Source organism: Tamandua tetradactyla, chromosome 2 (assembly GCF_023851605.1).
Source record: "Tamandua tetradactyla isolate mTamTet1 chromosome 2, mTamTet1.pri, whole genome shotgun sequence".
Classification (NCBI taxonomy): domain Eukaryota; kingdom Metazoa; phylum Chordata; class Mammalia; order Pilosa; family Myrmecophagidae; genus Tamandua; species Tamandua tetradactyla.
In genome coordinates this window covers 92328681-92347250 of record NC_135328.1, presented here as the reverse complement: position 1 = coordinate 92347250, position 18570 = coordinate 92328681, and the positions used below count along the sequence as shown (strand labels likewise).

Sequence of the window (18570 nt, the reverse complement as noted above, 5' to 3'; positions counted from 1 at the left end):
TTATCTCCTTCTTCCTCCTGCTCCTTCCTGATTCACCCAACTTATTTATATGCCATTTTGCGAGTACAAAATGTTTTTTCCTTAAACTCCCACTAGATAATAAAGGGGAAGCAGTGTGATTGTTTTATATTTAGGGAAATAATTTCATGTTAATTTATTAAGTAGCTACCTTATGCACTGTAATAATGGTAAGAGAATGAAGGAATTAGAAGAAATAATCCTTGCCCTTAAGTTTGGAGAGCTAAAATGCTCTTAAACAAAATAATTCAAGATTTTTGGTTGTTGAAAATTCGGTTTTTATTTTGCCTAATTATTATTTTCTCTTTTTAAAAGTTCCTGGAGATAACATGATGAATATAATTTTAGCTATTCTTATCTGGCTTGAATTAGGTACACTGAATGAATGCTGCTCTGATTCAAGTGATTTAAATGAATTCATTCCTACTTGAATTATTTAAAAGATGAATTAATGATGTTTTAGCTTATGTGACTATTAATATACATATAGAGTCATAAATGGATTTTAAAAATAGGTTAATTTTTTAAATTTGAATATATTATATTTTGTGAAGGAAATCTGAGAAGCACAAAAAATAACAAGAAAAAATCACTAATAATTCTGTCATTCACAATTGTTATTAGTTTTTGTATTTCCTTTAATCTTTTTCATGGATATATTCAGAAACTCTTGCACGTAATAGAATATTAGATTTTGAAAAACTATTGAGTTCTATTTGCTTTCCAAATCCAAAATAATATTACAATAAGTGACTGCTACTGTCAGTTGTTGATTGAGAGCAGATTTGATAAATTTTTGAGTTTTTTAAGTAGGATTATCTAAAATATACTTTTTTTCTTTATAGAGAAAAAAAGCTTTATAACCTGCTTTTTTGACATTGAGTGTTAATATCATGAACATTGACTCACTTGAGCATTTTGCTGTAATTTGATTTTGAATGGCTACATAAAATTTTAACGTATAGACAAATGGATTTCCAAATTGATAAATAGATATATATATGGATGTCTATACACGCATACATGCACATACCTAGATAGTCTTTGGAGATTTCCTGTTGATTTTTTATTAAATTGTTCTTTGATCAAGTGCTTTTTTAGAAAAACACCCGACTGAACTGGTATTTCTGTGATGTATTTAATAAATTTTCAACTGGAAACAGTTTTGCTTTCTAGTTTGTGTATAGTTTATTTCAGTGTGAATATAGTAAATGTAATGTTTTTTCAAAATTAAACTAGAACACACTTTTAGTGTCAACTTCTATTCTTCTAAAATATTCAATAGAAATGCATATAAATATAAACTTTAGGGTTTGCTTCCCGGACCATGCACCGAAAATATATATAAATATGTATGTATATAAATTTTACATATTCTGTTTTAGAATAACTTAAAATTTTTAGATTAAAAAAATCGAACATAAATGCTTGCTCATTGTAGTAAATGAAACAATGCAAAGATAAAATTAATGATGTACTTCGTTCTTCCTCCATTGCTTTCCAGCATCACCCATTTAAGTAATCAGTTTGACCATTTCTGTGTAATCTCTTCCACTCCTTACTCTATTATCATATTACCATAACAGACTTAAGTATAAACAGGATTTTTGATTATCTTCACCCAAAACTTGGATCTTAATTTTCACATTACAGACTTACATCGGAGATATTTTGGATTTGGCTGCAGGAAAACTGCAATAAAGTAAGTCACACTTTTTCAGGTTTCCCAGTGCATATAGAAAGTTATGTTTACCTATACTCTGGTCTCTAAAGTGTGTGATAGCATGTCCAAAAAAACCAGCGTAATACCTTAATTAAAAGGTGACACAGACATGAAGTGAGTACATACTGTTGGAAAAATGAAGCTGATAGAATTGCTCAATGCGGGGTTGCCACAAGACTATGATTTGTAAAAAATACAGTATCTGCAAAGTGCAGTAAAGCAAAGCACAATAACATGAGATATGCCTTACTCTGCAATTTGAATTTTTTTCGTTACTATATTATGATTATCCTTCAAGATTAATAGATATATTTTTTTTAAACTTTTTTTATTGCATAGTTGTATTAGTTAGGGTTCTCTAGAGAAACTGAATCAACAGGAAACACTCGCAAATATAAAATTTATATTAAGTGTCTCACATAACCATGGGAATGGAGAGTCCAAAATTCGCAGGGCAGGCTGTGCAGCTGAAGATTCCATTGGAGAGTCTGGACGAACTGCACAGGAGAGGCTTGCTGGCCGAAGCAGGAAGAGAGCCCGTCTCTTCTGAATCCTCCTTAAAAGACTTCCAATGATTAGATTAAGCCATCACTCATTGCAGAAGACATGCCCCTTGGCTAATTACAAATGGAATCAGCTGTGGATGCAGCTGACATGATTATGATTTAATTCTATAAAATGTCCTCATCATAACAGACAGGCCAGCACTTGCCCAACCAGACAAACAGGTACCACCACTTGACCAAGTTGATGCATGAACCTGACCATGACAGTAGTATAACATATATACAAGGCAAAGAAATAAAAAAGCAACAGTTTTCAAAGCACTCTTCAACAAGTGGTTACAGGACAGATCCCAGAGTTTGTCATGTGCTGCCGTATGATCCTCTCATATTTTTCCTTCTAGCTGCTCCAGAATATAGGAGACTAGAGGGCTTGAAATATTTTATCATCACAATCGACTTTTTTTCCTTTCTTTTTTGTGAAAAATAACATATATACAAAAAAGCAGTAACTTTCAAAGCACAGCACCACAATTAGTTGTAGAACATATTTCAGACTTTGACATGGGTTACAATTCCACAGTTTTAGGTTTTTACTTCTAGCTGCTCTAAAAGAGAATAAAAGAGATAGCATTCATATTTGTTTGTTAAGTTCTGTCTTTTATGTATAACTCCACTGTCACCTTTGATCTTTCCATCCCTCTCTTTAGGGTTGTTTGGGCTATGGCAATTCTAAATTTTTTATACTGGAAGGGTCTGCCACTAATATGGGGTAGGGAGATGGAGCTACCTGGTGTTCTGGAGAGGCTGGGCTAGGTTTCAGGACTTATTTGGACCAGGGACCTATCTGGAGATTGTAGGTTTCTGGAAAGTTACACTAGTGCATGGAACCCTTGTGGAATCTTATATATTGCCCTAGGTGTTCTTCAGGAATGGCTGGAATGGTCCTGGTTGGGGTTTGGCAGGTTATGATAGGTAGCAAGGTTTACCTGAAGCTTGCAAAAGAGCAACCTCCAGAGTAACCTCTAGACTCTATTTGAACTCTCTCTGCCACTGATATTTTATTAATTATACTTTTCTCCCCCTTTTGGTCAGGATATATTGTTGATCCCATGGTGCTAGGGTGGATTCATTCCTCAGAATCATCTCCCACGTTGCCAGGGAAGCTTTCACCCCTGGATGTCATGTCCCACGTAAGGTGGAGGGCAATGATTTCACTTGTATAGTTGGGTTTAGAGAGACTAAGGCCACATCTTAGCAACAACAGAGGTCCTCCAGAAGTAACTCTTAGGCATGAGTAGTCTAAGCTTCTATGCTACCTACATAAGTTTCACAAGAGTAAGCCTCATGATTGAGGGCATAGCTTATTGATTTGGGAGTCCCTAAAATTAATAGATAGGCTTCTAACTCATATTTTGTAGTATTTGTATAATATTCCATAGTATTAAAGCTTCTTATTTACCATTGTTTTCTTGATGGACATTTGGCAACTATAAGCAGTGCTGCAGTAAACAGTTCCATACATGTCTTTATGTATTGGTACATTTATTTCTTTAGGGTACTTTCCCCTAAGTAGGACTGCTAACTCAAACAATATATGTGTATTTGTTTTAATAAACATTGCCAAATTGTTTTTCCAAAAATTTTTCCAGTTCCCAAAGTAACTGAATTGTTTTAAGATTCATGTTTCCTGTTCTCAGAATTCCTGTTATGAATGCATTAGATTGGTGAAAAATGGTTTGTTTTAATTTCCATTTGTCTTATTGCTAGTGGATCAGCATCTTTTCATGTTTATTGGCTCTCTGCGCTTTTTTTGCAAGTTGCTTGCTTTTTCCATTTTTAAATAGCATTACCTTTTCTAGATCTTTATTCATTATATTTAATGAATATTAATTATTTATGATAATTGTTTGTCCATAAGTATTGCAAATACCTTAGTTGACTTGGTTATCATATTGTTGTATTTTCTCAACTTGCCTTACTTGTTTCATTGTTTACTGTCTCCCAAACCCTAGAATATTAATGTCATGTCAGTTCACCCATCCTGTTTCTCCAATGCGAAGACCATTTTATGGCATGTGGTAGGCATTCACATATTGAATAAAATAATGAACATCTCATTCATTAACCCTGGTAAAGGATATCCTGTCTAGTTACAGGATTCTTAGATGGACATTCTTTTTTCTCAGCCATAGGATGTTATCTTAATGACCTGTGGTTTCCAGTGTTACTGGTGAGAAGTCTAGTGCTAATCTGATTCTCTTTTCTTTTTAAGCAAGCTATTTATTGATCTTCTCTGATTGATTTTTATCTTTATGATTGAAATTTAGTTATTTCTGTATATGATCTCTAGGTTGGTTTCTTTTTCATTAAGCTGTCCTGAGTCTGTTCTCCTTTCCTCCCATTAAACTTGAGACTCATCCTTTTCAACCTGAACATCAGGTTTTGCAGCTAGGGAATTTTTATTATTTCCTACATTAATACTGGTTCTGTTTGTTTTGTGTTCTCTTTTTTTTACTGTAACTATTTATTTCCAAACCTCTGGAGTTTCACCTCCACATCTCTCATCTTTTCAATAACCATTTTATCTCTATATGTTCTTTAACATTAGCTGTTTTCATTTGATCATCTAGAACAAGTTTCGGCTCTCAGAAAGAATTGTTCTTTATCAGTTCATCTATTGAATTGTTCTACTGGGAATCTGGAAGTTCTTAATACTTTTTCCTTAATTTACTTACATTCTTCTGTCTCATCCATGTGGCTCATCAGTAGGAGTCACATATTTAACCTGTTAGTTTGGTCAGTAGGGTTATATGAACAGCCCTACCAATGTCCACTTGAGAATTAGACACATTCAGCTCTTATTTTCCCCCTTTCTTTTCTTGTGGTCTTTTTTTGATGGAAACCACAAGATTCTACTTTTTAAACTCACTTAGGTAGCTGTGAAATCCTCTCTTTTAGCCTAGTGTGGCAAAGTGAATCGTCAGAGGATGGCAGAATGAATCTTCTCTTCTGTCTGATCCCTTTGCTCCTATTCTTTCTGAGAAAACTCAAGGGATCTTGATGCCTGACAGTGTTCTTCAGGCTTAGCCAACTTATTTTTTGGTAGTTGTACTCCTGAGAGGAGAAGGAATGGTGGGAGATTAAGAATATGGGCTCAGGCCTTCCATTTCTCCAGAATCCAGAAGCTAACTTTAGAGTAAATCATTTATGTCTGTTGTTCAGCTTTTTATTCGCCTCTACCTGCAGAAGTTCTTTTTTCTTTTTTTTTTTATGTTGAATGGCAGGGTCACATTTCATTATTTTTCCATGTAAGTATGCCACTGTTGCAGGACTGCTTGTTGAAATTTTTGTTGGTTCGTTGGTTTTTTGGGAAGTGCATGGACTGGGAATCAAACCCAGGTCTCCCACATGGAAGGTGAGAATTCTAACACTGAACTACCCTTGTACCCCCATTTTCATTTTTTACATTATAATGTAGAATACTGCAAATGGAGAACCATTAGTTATATAGTAATGATTTAGAAACGGCACTGATACTTTGAGTAAGCCAGGCACTCTTTGCAAAGAGCAGTTTCTTCTATCAAAGTGTAGTTTAAAGTAATGATAATAGGACATCAGCAAGATACTGGAGTAGGAAGCTCCAAATGCCTGCTCTTCTCCCTAGTAGAAACGTGGGGGAAACAAGCAAAAATATCCAGAATCACCTTTCTCTGGACTCGAGAAAACAAAGGTTTATAGCAACCAAGCAAATGAGTCAAGAAAAAGGCAAGCTAAAAAATGGTATGGAAGCTAAGTGGTGTGTTTACTTGCAATCATCCCACCCCTCCCAGGATCAGCTGCAGTCTTTGGGATGGTGGCCCATGTTTCTGGGTCCCTGGCCTCTGGCTGTAGAAGGAGAACAACACACTTTATGCACAAATTTAGTGTGTATGTGTTTATCTGTTCCAACCTATCTCATGGCTGCTTGAAGGACTGATCCTAGGCATTCTTCTCCGTTTTACCTAAACTGAAATTCATTTTCAGGGCAGAGAACTGGCAGGCACATTGTAAGGGAACAATCAAACTATAGCTGACTGGGGTGAAAGATTATAGGTGAGACATACAGAGAGGACATGCTGGAGAGAGAGTTTCCTTGAGAAATTTGGACATCCAGGAACATTCTTGTAAGATGGAGAATTGTGTAAGCCGTGGAGAATTTTTAAAGCCATGCATGTTTCCAGGGCAAATGGCATGTTCTGAAAAGACTTGAGAAGACCCTGATCGTTTACTTTGGGCTAATCTGTAGGTTCATTGCAAGCTGGGCTAAGTGTTGATGGAAAGTCCCAGCACAGAGCCAATCTCTAAAGCCTGAGAGAGGATTTTTGCTTTTACTTTTATTTTTCTAAGTTCCTGACATTCAAAGAAATCTCTGTCAACACTCTAGCTGAATCCATGCTAAAGGAAAAAAAAACTTCAGTGATCATGTATGACAAGAAGAATCTGGTCGCCAGCGTTAACACATTCTAATTTTCAAATGTATGCATTTCAACAGCAAAGGTGACCCATTTAAAGGGACAAAATAAACCAGGAAGTGTAGACATTGGAATTATTAGCAAAGTCTATGTCATTTGTCCTAAATGTGCTCAGTGAGATAAAGGAAAAAATGGACAAAGAACCAAAAGAAATCAGAAACATTATATATGAACCAAAGGAAAATTTCAGTAAACAGACATTTTTAAAAAGAACCATGCATTAAAAAAAAATTTAAACCCACACAAAGATGCTGGAGGTGAAAACTATAATAATTGAAATGAATTTTATTAAGGGTTCAACAGCAGATTTGGACACTGAAAGAGTTAGCAAAGTTGAAGATAAGACATTTGGAATTACCCAGTGTGAGGAAGAGAAAGGAAAAAGAATGAAGAAATTAAACAGTCTAAGGAACCCATGGGACACCATGAAGCACATGCACATTATGGGAATCCCAGAAAGAATATCTGAAGAGGTAATAGCCAAAAACTTCCCAAATTTGATAGAAGAATAAATCTACACATTTAAGGTGTTCAGAGGATTCCAAATTGGAGAGACTCAAGGAAACCTACAACAAGGAACGTTATAATCTATGGTAATTGATTTTGTGGGTCAATTTAGCTAGTTTTTGGTATCCAGTTGTTTGGTCAAGCGTGCGTTGTCTTACTGTTACTGTGAGGGTATTTTGTAGGTGGATTTTATTTGCATCTATAATTGGTTAATTGCTTCTACAAACAACAAGGGAGCTTGCCCTCAGCAATGTAGAGTATCTCATGATCCAATCAGTTGGAGGTCTTACAAGCCAGAACTGAACATTTCAGAAGTCAGAAAGAAGAATTTCTGCTTTACTTCCAGCTTGTGACCTGTCTTACGGAATTTGGGTTTGCCAGCCGCTGTGGTCATGCAAGCCAATTCCATATAACAAATCTCTTTATGTGTGTATGTGTGTGAGAGTATGTATCTCCTGTGGATTCTTTTTCTCTGTAGTACCCTTACTAATATGTAGTCACAACTGTTGAATATCAGAGACAAAGAATCCTAAAAATAGTAAGAGAGAAACAACTCATGTTGTGTACATGTCCTCAATAAGGTTAAATGCCAGGTTTTCATCAGAAACTCCAGAGATCAGAAGGCAATGGGATGACATAGAAAAATAATGACTTGTATATTGTCATGAAATGAGTATTGCGAAAGTGTACTTCCTAATAACCAAAATTTAGTGGGCTTTTAAAGCTTTCTAATTTTGACAGTTCTTTTCATTAAATATATTGTACATTTTCTTCACCTTTTACATGAAATATATTGGACATAAATTAACTATTTACTTGAAGATTCAGTGTTGTAATTACAGTAATAGATTACTTTGAGTGTCTACTATGTGCCAGGCACTATTTTGAATGTTTTATATGTATTAAAATAAATTTATTCTTCACAATAACCCTTTAAAGTAGATACTTTTATTATCCCCATTCTGTAGTTGAGCATGTTAAGGATCAGTAGTCTGATCCAAGATTACGTGGCTGATATGTGTCTGAGATCACATGGCTATTAATGGAATTCTAACCCTAGAAGACTGGCTCTAGAGTTCCAAAGTCTTAACAGTTCTGTAATGCTGCCTTTTGCTATTAGCATTCTTGCTTAATTCTGCCTGCTATTGTGAGACATAAAGCATACTTTGAAATTTGCTTTTACAAAAAGTTATTGATAGAATATGGAGGCAAGGGTATAGACCTATACAGCAATACAGCATGGCTCTCTCTCAAATTATTAAGTCAAAACTAAAGCCTGTTCTGCCACTCCCATGTAATCATCTTATTGCCTGTCCCTCTACCCCCAAGTGTTCTCCATTGTGTGCTCTGACATGTCAGTAATATCCAAAATTCTATTTCTATATCATTGACAGAAAAAACCACCTTCATATCAACTTGTACCTTAAAAAGAATTCTCACTGGCACTGTTTTTAAATGGGGTATGAAGAAAGAAAATTCTTTACCACTTTAGGAATTGGTCTATAGTATTTGAGAGTGTTTACTCAGATTATCAGGAGTAGAACACCACTTTTGTAGAAATGGTACTAAATCATAATTAGCCCTAAAGCTTTCCTCAGTGGTAGCCATTTAGTAGGTAGGCAGACAGAAGGAGTGTTAAAATGGTGTTGTAAGTACTTTTTCATTTCTAGGACCTTGTCTGATAAATAATAGTACTGTGTGTAGAGAGATAATATGTAAGGATTTTTACTGCAAACATTCAATAATTAGAAAGAACCCAATTGTTTATTAATAGGTAAATAGATAAATAAATTGCACAGTATTATGCAACTGTTAAGAAAAACTAAACAGATCTAAATTTATTGCCTTGTTTAGAATATCTAACACTTAACTAGCTATCTAACAACCTATTACATATTTGAAGAACTTTTAGTAACAGAAGAATGTTCACCATTGAAGAACAAGTCAGGATACAAAACAGTGTATACTATTTGAATTCATTATTTACGTAAAATGTTTTTATCTATAGGAGTAACCTTAATTCCTATTCTCTCAAACTGTTCCTCTTCAATCCATTCCAATCCATTATCAGAGTCTTTTGGTTCTACCTACAAAATATATCTGACAATTTTTCTCCATGTCTACAGCTACCAACCTAATCCAGGCTACCTTTATCTGTTTTATGAATTACTTCAGTAGTCTCCCTGCTTCTAATCTTGCTTTCCTACAGTCTGTTCTGTCTATTTAATCACTCTGTGCTCTGTACTTTACACACTTTTTAGTATGCCAGTTTTATTCCTACTTCAGAGCCTTTGTGCTTTATTTCTTCTGTTTCAGCTAATCTTTTCCCAGATCCTGGCATGACTGCTTTCTCAAGTTTAGATCTCCACTCAAATATTACCATCCCAGAGAAAGACCCACGCATACCATAAAGTCCTGTGTACTTGATAATGCTGTTCACAAAAACTGTTTTTTTGACTCACTGTCTATATGAATAAAAACAAAACTATTTTTTTATTTGGAACAAAAAGAAACTTAAAATGCACATTGTGAATTATGGTATTGAAAAATCCATAGCTGCATTACATTTATTTAGTCATTTTTGTTCATCTATTTAAGTGCTTGCTCAATATCAGGCACAATGACATGTTTCACTGCCATTGGGTATTATGAAGGATGTTACCTATTGTTGCATAAGATATTTTCTCAAAACTTAGTGGCTTAAAAGAACAAATAAATATTTATTATTTCAGAGTTTCCATGGGTCAGGAACATAGAGGCAGCTTTAGCTAGTTGGTTTTAGCTCATAGTCTTTCATGAGATTTCAGTTCAGATGTTGACCAGGGTTGCAGTCATCTGAAGGACTGTCTGGGACTGGAGAATCTTCCAAAATGGCTGATTCTTATGACTGTTGGTAGAAGGTCTTAGCTCCTTGTTGGTCATTGACAGGAGGCCCTGGTTCCTCATCTCATGGGCCTTTTCACAGGGCTGGTTGTTTACAGGACATGGTTCATGGCTTTCCCCAGAAGAAGAGATCAAAAGAGCAGACCGAAGCTGCAATATATTGTATGACCTATCCTCAGAAGTAGCACATCATCATTTCCACAGTATCTTCTTAGACAAGTCAACCTTGTTATTGGAGGGAATATGCAAAAACAAGAATGCTAGGAGGCAGAGATTATTGGGAACTATCGTGGAGATGGTAAGCTTATCATATGGACTGATGTTATTCTGACACAAAATTCAGCAAAACCATTTTCAAGTGGGCAAATATAATAAGTTCAATGTAATGTAATAAGGACCAATGTAATAACTCAGCTAGCCTGAAGTAGTACAGTAGTTTTAGTTTTAGAGTATCTGAGTAATGGACATTTTTCTAGTTTGCTATCTGCCGGAATGCAGTATACCAGAAAGAGAATGGCTTTTAAAAGGGGAAGTTTATTAAGTTGCAAGTTTACAGTTCTAAGATCATGAAGATGTTCCAATTAAAGCAAGTCTATAAAAATGTCCAAATTAAGGCACCAACAGGAGGTTACCTTCACTCAAGGATGGCCAATGAAGTTCCGCGTTTCTCTCTCAACTGGAAAAGCACATGGCAAACATGGTAGCATCTGCTAGCTTTCTCTCCAGACTTCTTGTTTCATGAAGCTTCCCCAGAGGCGTATTCCTTCTTTATCTCCACAGGTTTCTGACTGCCTGGGCTCGGGTGGTTCCTGTGGCTCTCTCAGCTCTAAAGCTTTTTCTAAAGTGGTTCCATCTTAAAGGGTTCAAGTAAGCAATGCCACCTTGAATGGGTGGAGACAAATCTCCATGGAACCCATCTAATTAAAAATTACCACAGACAATTGGGTGAGTCACATCTCCATGAGAACAATCAAAAAGCTCCCACCCGGCAATATTGAATGAGGGTTAAAGGACATGGCTTTTCTGGGGTCCACAAAAGATTCAAACCGGCAAAGATGTGCTGCATAGTTTTCAGCTATTTTCCAAAGCATAGCTGTCAAGCTCTAGAGTGTAACTATTCTTTATCACCTAATAGCAGAACTGTAGGTTTTAAGTCAAATTAGGGATAAAATTCATTTCAGTACGTGGAATTAAGGAGTCTAAGAAGGATATGTATTAAATAGAAAGCTATTCTTTTTTTGGAGATAAATGAGGCAGAGAATCAAGGGCTCCTGCACATAACACAAGGTCTATGTAAACATTAATGACTGGAAGTATGATCTGTATTGAGCACTTGTAGTTTGTGATATCCAAAGATTTCTCCCTCAGAATGGGTTTTTTTAGAACTGATATTTTAATCAGAGTGAAAATAGTGTACAATATGACAGGCTTTTCATTAAGATGAAATTAGTTCTGACACTGATAGTAAGGAATTGTCACAGCATCATTTTTGCAGAGGTAGAGTAGCATAGTGTTAGGAGAGCTGGCTTTGGTGTTAAATAAATGTGATACCACCACTATGCATCCTGACTCTACTACTCAATAGCCAGTTGATCTTAGGCAAGTTGCTAAACCTCTGAAGTATCAGTTTTTCATGTGTACCTCAGGATTGTAATACAATTTGAATGAGGCAAAATATTTAATGCATAACATAGTCCCAGCACATAGTAAGTTGTTCCATAAATACTGGCAATTCAAAGGATGATGGTGATGTAATTTGTTTAAATTAATGTATGCTTATAATTAGAGTCATTTTAAGCAAAATATTGGTAAAATATCTACTTTGTAAATCAGCTAGTATTTTACATAGAAAGTTCCTGTCTCTAGGTGAAATGAGTGATTTATTTCTCTACAGGGAAAGTAAAAGATCACTCTAAGATATTCTTTTTTTCATAGGATGGTATCAACTTGTTGGACTTTAAAAATAATACTGCTCATTTTATTGAGGTAAAATTCATATAACGTAAAATATTAATCATTACAAAGTAAAAAATTCAGTGGCATTTTGTACACTCACAGTGTATACAACCACCACCTCTATCTAGTTCCAAAACATTTTCATCATCCCAGAAGGGAACCAGTAACCTATTAAGCTATCACACCTACCTACTCCCAACCCCTGGCAACTACCAGTTTGTGTTCTGTGCCTATGGATTTACCTATTCTGGATATTTCATATAAATGAAGGCATACTACATGCAGCTTTTTGTATCTTTCGCGTAATGTTTTTGAGGTTCATCCACATAGTAGCATGTATCAGTACTTCATTATTTTTATGTCTAAATAATATGTGATTTTATGTGTATGCCGCAATTTCCTTATCCATTCATCTGTTGGTAGACATTTGGGCTGTTTTTACCTTTTGACTATTACAAATAGTGCTGCTCTGTACATGTGTGTACATGTATTTATTTGGGTACCAATTTTCAGTTCTTTTGGGTTTATACCTAGAAGTGGAATTGCTGGATCATACGGTAATTATCTGTTTACTGTTTTGAGAAACTGCCAAACTGTTTTCCACATTTTACAGCCTCACAAGCTATGTATGAGTGTACCTGTTTCTCCATATCCTCTCTGACCTTTATACTCCCCTTCCTTTTTTTTTTTTGCTTTTTACATGGGCAGGCACCAGGAATCGAACCTGGGTCTCCGGCATGGCAGGCGAGAATTTTGCCACTGAGCCACCAATCACACTGACCTCCCCCTCCTTTTTTTATTATAGCTTTCCTAGCATATATGAAGTACTATCTTGTAGTTTTGATTTGCATTTCCCTGATGACCTAATGATACTGAGTGTATTTTCATTAGGCATTTGTATATCTTCCTTAGAGAAATGTTTTTAAGTCCTTTGCCCATTTTTAAATCAGGTTGTTTGTCTTTTTGTTGTTAAGTTGTAAGAGTTCTCTATTGTGCTGGTTTGAAAGGAAGTATGCCCCCTAAGAAAAGCCATGTTTTAATATAAATCCCATTTCATAAAGGTAGAATAATCCCTATTCAAAACTGTATATTTGAAACTGTAATGAGATCATCTCCCTGGTTGATGTGATTTAGTCAAGAACGGTTGTTAAACTGGATTAGGGGATGACATGTCTCCACCCATTTGAGTGGGTCTTGATTGGTTTACTGGAGTCCTATAAAAGAAGAAACATTTTGGAGAAAGAGATTCAGAGACAGCAGAACGATGTAGCCATGAGATGCTGAGAGTCCACTGAGCCAGCGACCTTTGGAGACGAAGAAGGGAAATGCCTCCCGGCGAGCTTCATGAAACAGGAAGCCAGGAGAGAAAGCTAGCAGATGAAGCTGTATTCACCATGTGCCCTCCAGCCGAGAGAGAAGCCCTGACTGTGTCTGCCATGTGCCTTCTCACTTGAGAGAGAGACCCTGAACTTCATCGGCCTTCTTGAACCAAGGTATCTTTTCCTGGATGCCTTTGATTGGACATTTCTATAGACTTGTTTTAATTGGGACATTTTCTCGGCCTTAGAACTATAAACTAGCAACTCATTAAATTCCCCTTTTAAAAAGCCATTCTGTTTCTGGTATATTGCATTCCAGCAGCTAGCAAGCTAGAACATCTATATATTCTGGATACTAGACTTTGTCATTCATCTGATTTCCAAATATTGTCTCCCATTCTGTAAGTTGCCTTTTCTCTTTTTTGATAATGTCCTTAGATGCACAAAAGTTTGTACTTTTGAAGTCAAATTTACATTTTTTTTTCCTTTTGTTTCATGTCATTTTTGGTATGAGATAGGGGTTCAACTTCATTCTTTTGCATGTAGTTACTCACTTGTCCCGGCACTGTTTTTTGAAGTGATTATTTTGTCTCCATTGAACAATCTTGGCACCTTGTTCAAAATCAATTGGTCATAGATAAATGGATTTCTCAGTTTTATTATTTTGGTCTATCTGTCTGTCCATATGCTAGTACCACAGTGTTTTGATTACTGGAGCTTTGTAGTAAGTTTTGATGTCAGGAACTGTGAATCCTCAACTTTGTTCTTTTCAATATTGTTTTTTGTTTGTTTTATTTATTTATTTATTTTTAAACATACAAACATGAGCATTCTTACATTATGATCATTCCATTCTTGATATATAATCAGTAACTCACAGTATCATCACATAGTTGTATATTCATCATCATGATCATTTCTTAGAACATTTGCATCAATTCAGAAAAAGAAATAAAAAGAAAAAAGAAGAAAATTCATACATACCATACCCCTGACCTCCCTTCATTCATCACTGGCATTTCAGTCTACTAAATTTATTTTAACATTTTCTCCCCTATTTTTTATTTATTTTTAATCCATATGTTTTAGTCATCTCTCCATAAGGTAGATAAAAGGGGCATCAGACACAAAGTTTTCACAATCACACAGTCACATTGTGAAAGCTATATCATTATACAATCACCTTCAAGAAACATGGCTACTGGGACACAGCTGTACATTTTCAGGTACTTCCCTCCAGGCTCTCCATTTTACCGTAACTAAAAAGCTGATATCTATATAATTCATAGAATAACCATCAGGATAACCTCTCCACTCTGTTTGAAATCTCTCAGCCATTGAGACTTTATTTTCTCATTTCTGTCTTCCTCCTTTTGGTCAAGAAGATTTTCTCAACCCCTTGATGCTGAATCCCAGCTCGTTCTAGGATTTCTGTCCCAGAAAGGTTTATACCCCATTGGAGTAGTGTCCTACGTAAAGAGGGGGAGGGCAGTGAGTTTGCTTTTAGTGTTGGCTGAGAGAGGCCACATCTGAGCAGCAAAAGAGATTCTCTGGGGGTGACTCTTAGGCCTAATTTTAAGTATCGTTTGTGGGGATAAGTTTCATATGAACAAACCGTATTGCTTTGGTTGTCCCCGCTGCTTGTGAGAATATCAGGAATTCTCCACATGGGAAAGCTGAATTTTCCCCCTTTCTCGCCATTCCCCTAAGGGAACTTTGCAAATACTTTTTTATTCAGTGTTCACATCATTCTGGGATTTATCAAAACATTGCTCTGGACAAACCTACAAGATCTTATGCCCCACTCAAGATTCCATGTACTTATGGTATTCAGTTAAACTGTCCACATAAGTTATATTAGGAAATGTACTAGTCAAAATATAAATTTTGTACCCAATAAACATTTTTTGCTTTAGTCTCACACATAAGTTAAAGTTTTAAAATATGAATTACCATCTGTTGTTTTGGGTCTTTGGACAGTTCCACCTGAATTTTAGGATCAACTTTTAATTTTGAGTCAAATTTTTTTTCTGAGTTGTCCCCTCTCCTTTAGGAACTCTGTTAATATGTACCTGTGGTAGCTTGGAGCTCTGTGTATTGGAAAAGCATGTTCTTAAACTAATCCACTGTTGTAGGGGTCAACCCATTATAAATCAGACCTTTGAATGTGGTTACTTCAGTTAAGGTGTGCGGCCCAGTGAAATCAGAATAGTCTTAATTCTATTACTGAAGGCCTTGTAGGGAAGGCCCTAAAGAGAGAAAGAGAGAGAACGAAAGCTACAGGGAGCAGCTAGAAGCTGAAAGACAATGAAAACAAGAAGCCAGGAGAGGCTGTCATGTGCATTGCCATGGCAGAAAAGCCAAGGACTAAGGATCACCAGATTCTAGCCCCAGAATGCCACTGTTCTCTGTTAGAAAGCATCACCTTGATGACGCTTTGGGACCTCTAACGTCAAAGCTGTGAGTTAATAATTCCCATGTTTAAACCAACGAACCTGTAGCATGATATTTGCTTTAGCAGTCAGGAAACTAAAATAGTTTTTGTTTCCACACGTGAGGTGCTGCTATTACAGAGACCTAAAATGTAGTGACAGCTATGGAACTGGGTAATGGGTACAGGCTAGAATAATTGTAAGAGCTCAAAGATGAATGAGAGCTGTAGGGAACGTTTGTATTGTCTTAAAGAATACGTAATTTGTCATGAACAGATTGTTGGTAGAAATATGGACATTAAAGGCACTTCTGACAAGGCCTTAAAAGGTGTTCTAGTTTGCAAGTTGCCGGAATGTGATATACTGGAAATGGAACAGCTTTTAAAAGGAGGAATTTATTAAATTGCAAGTTTACATGTTCTCAGGCTGTGAAAATGTCCAAATTAAGGCACTAATAAAAGGTTACCTTCGTTCAGTAAAGGCTGCTGATGTTCAGGGTTTCTGTCTCAACTGAAAAGACACATGGCAAACATGATGATGTCTGCTAGCTTTCTCTCCAGGCTTCTTGTTTCATGAAGCTCCCCCGAGGGTGTTTTTCTTCCTGATCTCCAAAGGTCTCTGGCTGCCTGGGCCCAGGTGGTTCTTGTGGCTCTCTCAACTCTAAAGCTTTTTCCAAAGTGATTCCCTCTTAAAGGACTCCAGTAAGCAACGCCACCTTGAGTGGGTGGAGACACATCTTCATGGAACCCATTTAATCAGAAGTTACCACCCACAATTTGATGGGTCACATTTCCATGGAAGCAATCAAAAAGTTCCCATCGAGCAATACTGAAGGAGGATTAAAGAACTTAGCTTTTCTGAAGTTCACAACAGATTCAAACTGGCACAGAAGGATTGATGAATGTGTTATTGGAAATTGGAAGAAAGGTGATCTTACAGTGGCAAAGAACTGGCAGAAATTGAATTTTTGATACTGGATGGAGGGCAGAACTTGAAAGCATCTAACTTGGATATTTAGCTGAGGAGATTTCCAAGCTAAGTGAGAAAAGTGCAGCCTGGCCACCTCTTGCAGCTTACATTAAAATGCAAGAGGAATAGGATAAGCTGAGAACTGAACTGTTAACCATACAGAAACACGAAATTGATGGTTTGGAAAATTCTGAGACTGTCCACATAATGTGCTCTGAGACTAGACCCAGAAGTGTCTCTATCAGGGTCCTCCCTAAGCTTTCAGGTGTGAATCCCCTGAAAGGGGATGGACATGCTCCTGTGTGAGGGTTTAACTGAACATGCATCCAGCCAGCCATGTCAGTGGAAGTCAGGATTAGAGGTGCAGTTAACCAGAATGTAGAAGTCCTTGGTTTGGAGCCCTGTGAACTGCACACAGAGCTGACAAGGTTTTTGTAAAATTTGTATGACCAGAAACACTGTCAGCCCGGACTGAAAGCGTCAGGAAAGGGACAGATTGAGGGAAGAATTACATCAAGAGCAGAACCATGGAAGCCGAGAGTGGGTCTACCCATATGTGTGGAAAGGACAAGTTTGCCTCTGCATTTGGAGGGGGCAGACAATATGTCCCAGAGCACAGGGGTAGAGTGCTGCTACCCCTGTGCTCAGAGATGGTGGGATTTGTTCCCTGGCATTTGCAGAGAGCCTGGCTGCTAACCAATGCTCAGAGAAGATGGGATCTGTGTCTTGGCATTTGTGGAGAGCCTGGCTGCCAACCCAATGCTTGGACTTGGCATTTGCAGGCTGCCATCCTGATGTTTGGAGATGGCAGGGTCTTTTATCCCAGTGTTCGGGGAGTGCATGCCACTGTACAAGCTCTCCATCAGACCTAGAGGACAAAATATCAATCTTTAGATGCCTCTCAGAACTTGAAACCTAAATGGAGTTTGCCTTGCTGGGTTTCAGAATTGTTTGGTACTTGTGACTCCTATTCCTTTCTTCTGGAATGGAATGTTTATCCTATATCTCCCTTCCATTATGTAACAAGCAAATAACTTGTTTTTTAGGTTTCATAGGAAAAAACAGGACAGAGTGGAATTATGCTCTAGAACACCATAATGTGTTTTGATTAAATTTTTGTCTAGCATACTGAAATGGCTTAAGGCTTTTTGAATGTTGTGATAGAGTGAATGTGTTTTGCATATGGAAAGAATTATGTCTTGGGGATCCAGTGGGTCGACTGTGGTGGTTTGCAGCTATCTGCTCCAGACACATGTTCTTAATCCATTTCTGTAGGGGTGAATCCTTGGAAATAGGACCTTTTGGTGAGGCTCTTGCAGTTTAAGGTCTGACCCAACTGAATCAGGATGGGTCTCAATCCTATTAATAAAGACTTTATAGGCTTTTCTCTCTGGGACCATTCCAGAGAGAATGCCACAAGGAGCAGTCAGAAGCTGAAAGTTGATGAAGCCAAGAAGTCAGGAGTGACCACCATGTGTTATTACCATATGACAGAAAAGCCAAGGACTGAGGATCACCAGCTGTCAGCCCCAGAATGCCATAGTCTTCTGGGAGAAAGCATTGCCTTGATGACACCTTGTTTTGGATTCTCCTAGCCTTACAATTTTTAGCCAATACATTCCTATGTTTAATCTAACCCACTGCATGATAATTACTTTTTCAGCCAAGGAACTAAAATATTCCGTTACGTCACTTAAAGTTGTTCTACAATTCACTGATGCTCTTTCTTCTTTTTTTTCCTCTGTT

The 18570-nt window shown here is 36.8% G+C and overlaps 1 protein-coding gene across 4 annotated transcripts in view; it reads left to right on the top strand.

Annotated features, from left to right (window-relative positions):
* The window catches only part of RIC1 (RIC1 partner of RAB6A GEF complex), a 241998-nt gene that overhangs the window by 63581 nt on the left and 159847 nt on the right, over nt 1-18570 (top strand). The window contains exon 2 of one of the 4 annotated variants that reach the window (XM_077148251.1): nt 1672-1720. The exons of the other annotated variants lie outside the window; for them this stretch is intronic. The gene's annotated coding sequence lies outside the window, so the exon portion shown is untranslated. The remainder of the gene's footprint in view (nt 1-1671; nt 1721-18570) is intronic. 4 annotated transcript variants of the gene reach the window in all.